This window comes from Peromyscus californicus, unplaced genomic scaffold (assembly GCF_007827085.1).
Source record: "Peromyscus californicus insignis strain IS unplaced genomic scaffold, ASM782708v3 Scaffold_4__1_contigs__length_199733344, whole genome shotgun sequence".
Classification (NCBI taxonomy): Eukaryota; Metazoa; Chordata; class Mammalia; order Rodentia; family Cricetidae; genus Peromyscus; species Peromyscus californicus.
In genome coordinates this window covers 137534807-137540806 of record NW_026294562.1, presented here as the reverse complement: position 1 = coordinate 137540806, position 6000 = coordinate 137534807, and the positions used below count along the sequence as shown (strand labels likewise).

Genomic DNA, 6000 nt, shown 5'->3' with positions numbered 1-6000 from the left:
GAGTCTGCCGGTTCCCCCTTGACTTCTGGGACATAGTGTGCTGTTATCTCCCGAGTCTCTGACAGGTGAAAGCAATGCCAGCCGAGTATGGTTTCAGTTTTCTTTCCTTTTCTTTTGTGACGCTGGGGAGCGATGCCAGGGTCTTGTATGTGCTATGCACGTGTACCATTGTGGAGACACACTCCCAGCTCCTCATGTGTTGAAGGTTGTTTGTAGGATGGCAGGATGGCTCAGCGGTTAAGAGGAGCCTGCAGCCAAGACGGATGACCTCAGTTCAATCCCTGGGACCACATGGTGGAAAGGGAGAACCAACTGCTGAAAAGCTGTCCTATGACCTCGACGCGCACACACACACACACACACACACACACACACACACACACACACACACACCATGACACACACACACACACACACACACACACACACACACACACACACACACCATGACACACACACACACACACTTCAAAATGTAATACACATGTAATACTCAGTCCTTTCCTGAGAACTGCCCATTTTATCTTTAATTCAGTCAAAATTTCTTTAAAAGCACTTCTCAGTATTATGTATATATTAGTGAAATTAACTATGATTGGTTTGCAAACATTTTTTTTATGGTTTTCTTTGCTTATGGAGCTGATTTCCAGGCAGGAGTTTTCACTTTCGTAGCAAGCTTAGTACATCTCCACTCCATTCTTTAAGGCGGCTTTGAAGAGCAGGGCTGACCCAGTCTCTCTAGAGTGAGGCTGGGTGTGGGCCTGGATGTTTGATTCTATGGACACCAGACACTGTTGCTCCTGACTACCATTTGTGAGTCTGGAAAGAGCAGTTATGGAGGGGCATGGCCTCAAACTACCCAGACACAGGGTATAGTGGGTGCTGAGTACGGATCTTCAAGCATAGGTGTCTAATTTCCTATGGAGCTTGATCACCTTAGTGCCAAGCAGGACTGCCAAGGGAGACATCATACACTTGTAGTCCTAGCATTTAGCAGGCCGAGAAAGGACAGTGAGTTAAAAGGCAGCCTGAGCTACATGGCACAAACCTATCTCAAGAAAACAAGAGTTATAGGGACATAGCTCCGGGTAGGTCGGTAGAGTGCTTCCCTAGTGTGTGCACAAAGTCCCGTGCACTGCAAAGCATGTGGACACCTCTGGACCTCACACTTAACATTCAATACTGTGGAACCATTTGCATTTAAAGAAAAGCTTGGGCTGAACTTCCGTTGGAATTTTTAAGGTGATGGAAAATAAGCAGTAAAATATGCTCATCTCTACGAAGATGGAGAACGGGTCTAGGGTGGAGCTGGCCTGTTTGGTTCCTGGCCACGGAACCTGCTCTGCTGTGACTGGCCGGGGGAGATGAAGGGAGACTGGGAGAGAGGCAGACAGGCCACAGCCCCAGGAGGTCCTTACTAGATCTGCCCCCACACTCAGCTTTTCTCCTGGCCCTACTCAGGGTCTCTTCTGGCACTGTGGATATCAAGAAGAGTTCTCCATACCCTACCCAGCCCTTCTTCCTTCTGTGACACTCTGATTTTTGTGGCACCTAGCCTTCATCCCAATCCACCACTGAAAGGAAAAAAAAGAGAGAGCTGAGGTCAACTGGAAGCGTTGGGGTCTCAAGTGAGATAGGGGAGCTCCTGTCCCTTAAACAGGGCACCCTGTATGCCTTAGACCTGCGGGTTGCCACAAGTGCACAGGACGGAGTAAAAGGTCAAAGGTGACACCAGCATCTACCCAACCTTCAAGGGCTTCAAGAGGCTTGCTTACACGGAGGGGCTGGTAGCTGGTTCTCTGTGGGAGTATTGGAGGTTAGGGGGCCTCTCCATTCTGGACAGCCTAGACAACACAGGTACCAGAGAGTCGGTGGTCACCAGGGACCCGGTGAGAAGGCCTGGGGATCGATGGTGGGGGAAGAAGGACGAGGCTTCTCCCCTCAAGAAAGGCTTTCTGAGGTTATGATCCTCTAGGGACTCAAGGGATTCCGGCCGAGGCTCCGCACAGAGCCGGAGCCGGCAGAGCAGGGCGCGGTCGCCGCAGCCCCTCAGCGCCGTACGCTCTGCGAAGCCCGCCAGGGGGCAGCGCGGCGTCAGGGGCAGGGTGCGGGCACCGGCAGCATCGCCTTCACCTGTTCGGCCCGCCAGGGACCAGACTTCTAAGGCTCCCCAACCGGCGGCTCCCAGCGCACTCTCAGGAATCCGTGTGCTCCCTAGGGCTCCACCGCGACTCGTGGAGCCGGCCCCAGCCCGTGTCCCGAGGACCCAGGTCCCAGGTGGGCTCGTCTGCCGGCCCCGCCGCTGTCCCCCGCGCCGCGCCCGGAGGCGCCGCGCTCGGCGCCGGAGCATCTTTGTCTGCGCTCTGCGTGCCCGCGCGGTCTTGAATCCCTTGAATCCCTAGGGTCTCTCCGGAAAGCGTTGCCGTCCCGGGGTGGCCGGGCGCGGGGGGAGTAGGGGGGCGGCCGGTGTGGCGGCGGCGAGGGCGGTGTGGGTGCGGGTGCTCCCGGGCCGCGCCGCGTGCACCCGGCAGAGGCGGCCCTGCGTGCCGTGCGCGGCGTCCGGGGCGCGCCCGCCGCTATCCAGCTTCCCGGGCTCATTAGCAGTCTCGGTGTGCGGCTCGGCGCGGGCTCACAAAGAGCTGCGGCGGCGCCCCGCTCTCGGCCTCGCCGACCCAGTCGGGGGTGGCGGCGCATCGCGGCAGCAGGTAAGCGGGGCCCGGGGCGCCCGAGTGGCCGCGGCGGTAGCCTGGGATACCCGGTTCGGCGTAGTGGGGGGGCCGGGGCGCAGTGGGAGGCTCGGATGCTGTAGTCCCAGCGCTCCCTTTCGGACCCTGTAGGGCTCTGGACTGGCAGAGGGGCATCATCGACAGGGCGAGCCACCGCTGGGACCTCGGGGTGCTGCGGACCAGCGCCCCTTTCTCTCCCCGGACCCGCCGGACCCTCCCCGTCACTGACCAGCGGCCGGGCGCGGCAGGGACCAGCTGGGGGCTCGGTCATCAGGGGCTGGCTGTGCCTCGGCGAGGGGCTACCAGGCGCAGTCAGAGGAACTGGGCACTTGCTTGGGTCTCCTTTTACTGGTCCGGCCGCTAGTCCGTTCGGGGGGGGGGGGGCGGGGGGGAGCTGCTTGGTACTGATACTAAGTCCCAATGTTGGGCGGCAACTCCGTTCCCAGGCAACTGATCATTGATCTGTACCCCACCCCCCTTTTCCCTTTATAATGAGGCCCGAGGGGAGAAACTCAGTTAAAAATTCCACGCCCGGTATTCTCTGGGGGTGCGGTGGGGACATGCCCCTCGGCCTGGCTACTTCCTGTTGGCAGGCAGAGCTTGGCAAGGGGACTTGGACATAGAGGATGAAGGCGAACATTGATCCCAGGTTCTCTGAGCCTTGTTTTTACACTGGGCAGTATGGGCAGCAGGCCTTTATATGCCAAAGCCGTGGGTGAACTTCCCCTGAGTCCAGCAGGGATAGAAGTAGGTATCAATGGAGCTGTGCAAGGGCCTGCCCCGGCTATAAGGTGCCTTAGACGGAGCCTGCTAGTCTTAGACTTTACTTTCGGAAGACTTTTAATTCTTTGATATCTATTTGTATGGAACTTGACAGAGGCCAGACTTAAATCCGAATTTAAATGTATCCATTTCACCCTCGCCTTGTGCAGGGTGAAGTTCTTAAACTTGGCATATTGTTCTCAATCTTTCTTCCCTGAGCTGGTTCGCCCCTGGTCTCTCAAGCCCCATGACCCCCCTTATGGGTATTGCTTACCCTTTGAGAAAGGACAGTGGTTTCAGAAACAAAGACCTGCAAGCTTTAAGGGTCCGAAGGAACAACTTTTTCTGAAGTACAGATCTGCAGGTGCCAAGAGCCAATGGGCAGTCTTCCTTTGGGTCAGGGTCCCTCCAGTGAGGCGAGGCAGAGGTTTTCCTGGTCAGCAACAGCCTGGAGACCGGGGACTCAGGCCAGAGTGACTGAACCACGTTGTCCTGCACTCTGATTGCTGAGTGGTCATAGCGGGCTGCAGAGGGTCTCCTGAGCTTCGGAACTCTAGGACAGAGGGAGGGGGTGATGCAGACTTGGAATCCGCAGGGACTCTGAGCAATGTGGAAGGCAGTAGTAGATAACTGGAGCCGGCTGTGAGCTGGAGGTTCCAACAGCCCTCCCATCAACACCACCAACCCTAGTATGCTTACCCTTGGGGAAGTCTCTGAGCTGGGTGTAGCAGTGGGCCACCCCCAGGCTCTTCTCATCTCTGTGGTGTTAGGGAGCAGGCAGCTTCACCCCACTGCTGCGTTTCCATGTCTAGGGTGCTGGACTCCATTGAAGCAGTTGGTCTGTGAGTAGGTGTGAGCCAGAGTCGTTTCTTGCTGGAAGGAGCTGCCATCGAGGACCATTAGCGTTTGGTTGTCTTCCTCTTGCCCTCGGGAGGCAACCCCAGGCCTAAGTGGTAGCTTGTTAACTAGTTTGCATCACTATCCCTACAATAGTTCTGAAGTACACCCCTATGGGGTTTTTTTTTAAAAAAAAATTATTGAATAAAATATTAGTTTCACAGTAATAATTGGTGGGGATGGTTTGTGAAATGGAGGTGCATAAATATCCAATTTGCCAACTGAGCTAAGAAATGCTAGATAAAAATAAAAGATAATTGTAAAAGACACCAATCACACCCCTGGAGGCTGAGAGGGAGCGCTAAAACACCTTGACTTTTCCTAGACAAAACTGAGGAACTCAGAGGAAAAACACATTTGATAGTGAAGTTGGCATCAACCAGGGCTTTGTTAGAGGTTGGGCAGTGGTCACGGAGGCCTGTTGGAGGGGCAGAATGCGGTAGTACCTGGACACAGAGGAATCCTCTAGCCCTCAACGTATCCCCCACAGTCTTCTGTCATCTCTGCTCTGAATATGTGGCTCAACAGGTGAGGGTCTCCAAAGACACCACAGTGTTCTTTCGATCCTAGGAACATACGGGTGTGGAGGTTACACACAGCCCTCGCGGGCCTGGAGGCCCCTCCAGAGCAAATGGCACACACCTGCATACCCTGCCCTGCAATCTGTGCCCTGGGTCTGGTGACAGCCTGGGCCGTGTGCCCTCTTTTCCTGTTCCCCCTTCCTTGTCTTGCTGGTGGCCAGGAGGATGAGAGACATGTAAGTCACTGGTGGGGAGTGCTGTGGTTACTGCCTGGCAGGTAGGCATTCCTGACATAGGTGACCCTTGAGGTGATGGCCCACGGGGCAGGGGCCAGAAGGGTGCTTCCTCATGCCCTTGGAGGATGATTGGGTGACAGCTCTGAGAGGGGATCTCTCCTCCACTCCTCCTCTCCTATGCCTCCCCCACCAGCTGGGCCAGGGCCAGCAGGAGTCTCCAAGCAGCCTGCTGGCACAGGCTGAGTCAGCATCATGGGCACTGGCTTCTCGCCTCTCCTGCAGCTGGTCCTCACTCTGTCCCTGTCCAGACCTTCAAGGGAGCCCAAGGAGGGCAGCACCCTCAAGGTCATACTGTCAGGCTCTGGGAAACTTCACCGATTGGGTGTACTGCCGTTGGGTAACCCCATCTGTGCAGGTTGACTTGCCCCCCCCCTTTTTTTTTTAACAGTTCGTGTGTGTGTGTGTGTGTGTGTGTGTGTGTGTGTGTGTGTGCACACTAACAGGTCAGAGGACAACAACCTATGGGGGTTGATTCTCTCCTCCTGCCATACGGGCTCTGGGGATTGAACTCAGCTCATCGGGTTTGGTAGCCTGTGCCTCTACTCACTGAGATGGCTTACTGGCCCTGGCTATCTTTCTGTGCTGGCCCTGGCATTTCCTAGGGTTGGGCTTTGAGACTGGCCCTTGGTCAGATGGGGCAATGCTAGTCTGTCTCACTTTCCTAAGTAGTTAGTGACCCCCCATTGCCTACTCCATACCTACATTCTTGACCTGATTTCCATAGTTCTCTCTCCCTAAGTGGGATCCCTCGAGGCTGCCCAGGCTCCCGGCAGACAGCCCGTACCTAATTTGCCTTTG

At 55.8% G+C, this 6000-nt stretch overlaps 1 protein-coding gene across 9 annotated transcripts in view; it reads left to right on the top strand.

Moving 5' to 3' along the window:
• Nucleotides 1–2163: 2163 nt before the first annotated feature.
• Apba2 (amyloid beta precursor protein binding family A member 2) overlaps nt 2164–6000 on the top strand; it is a 232175-nt gene continuing 228338 nt past the window's right edge. For 6 of the 9 annotated variants that reach the window (XM_052761565.1, XM_052761562.1, XM_052761564.1 and 3 more), the window contains exon 1: nt 2590–2705. The gene's annotated coding sequence lies outside the window, so the exon portion shown is untranslated. Of the gene's footprint in view, nt 2278–2589; nt 2706–6000 lie in introns of those variants that run through there. The other 3 variants (XM_052761566.1, XM_052761563.1, XM_052761559.1) reach the window with 1 other exon arrangement.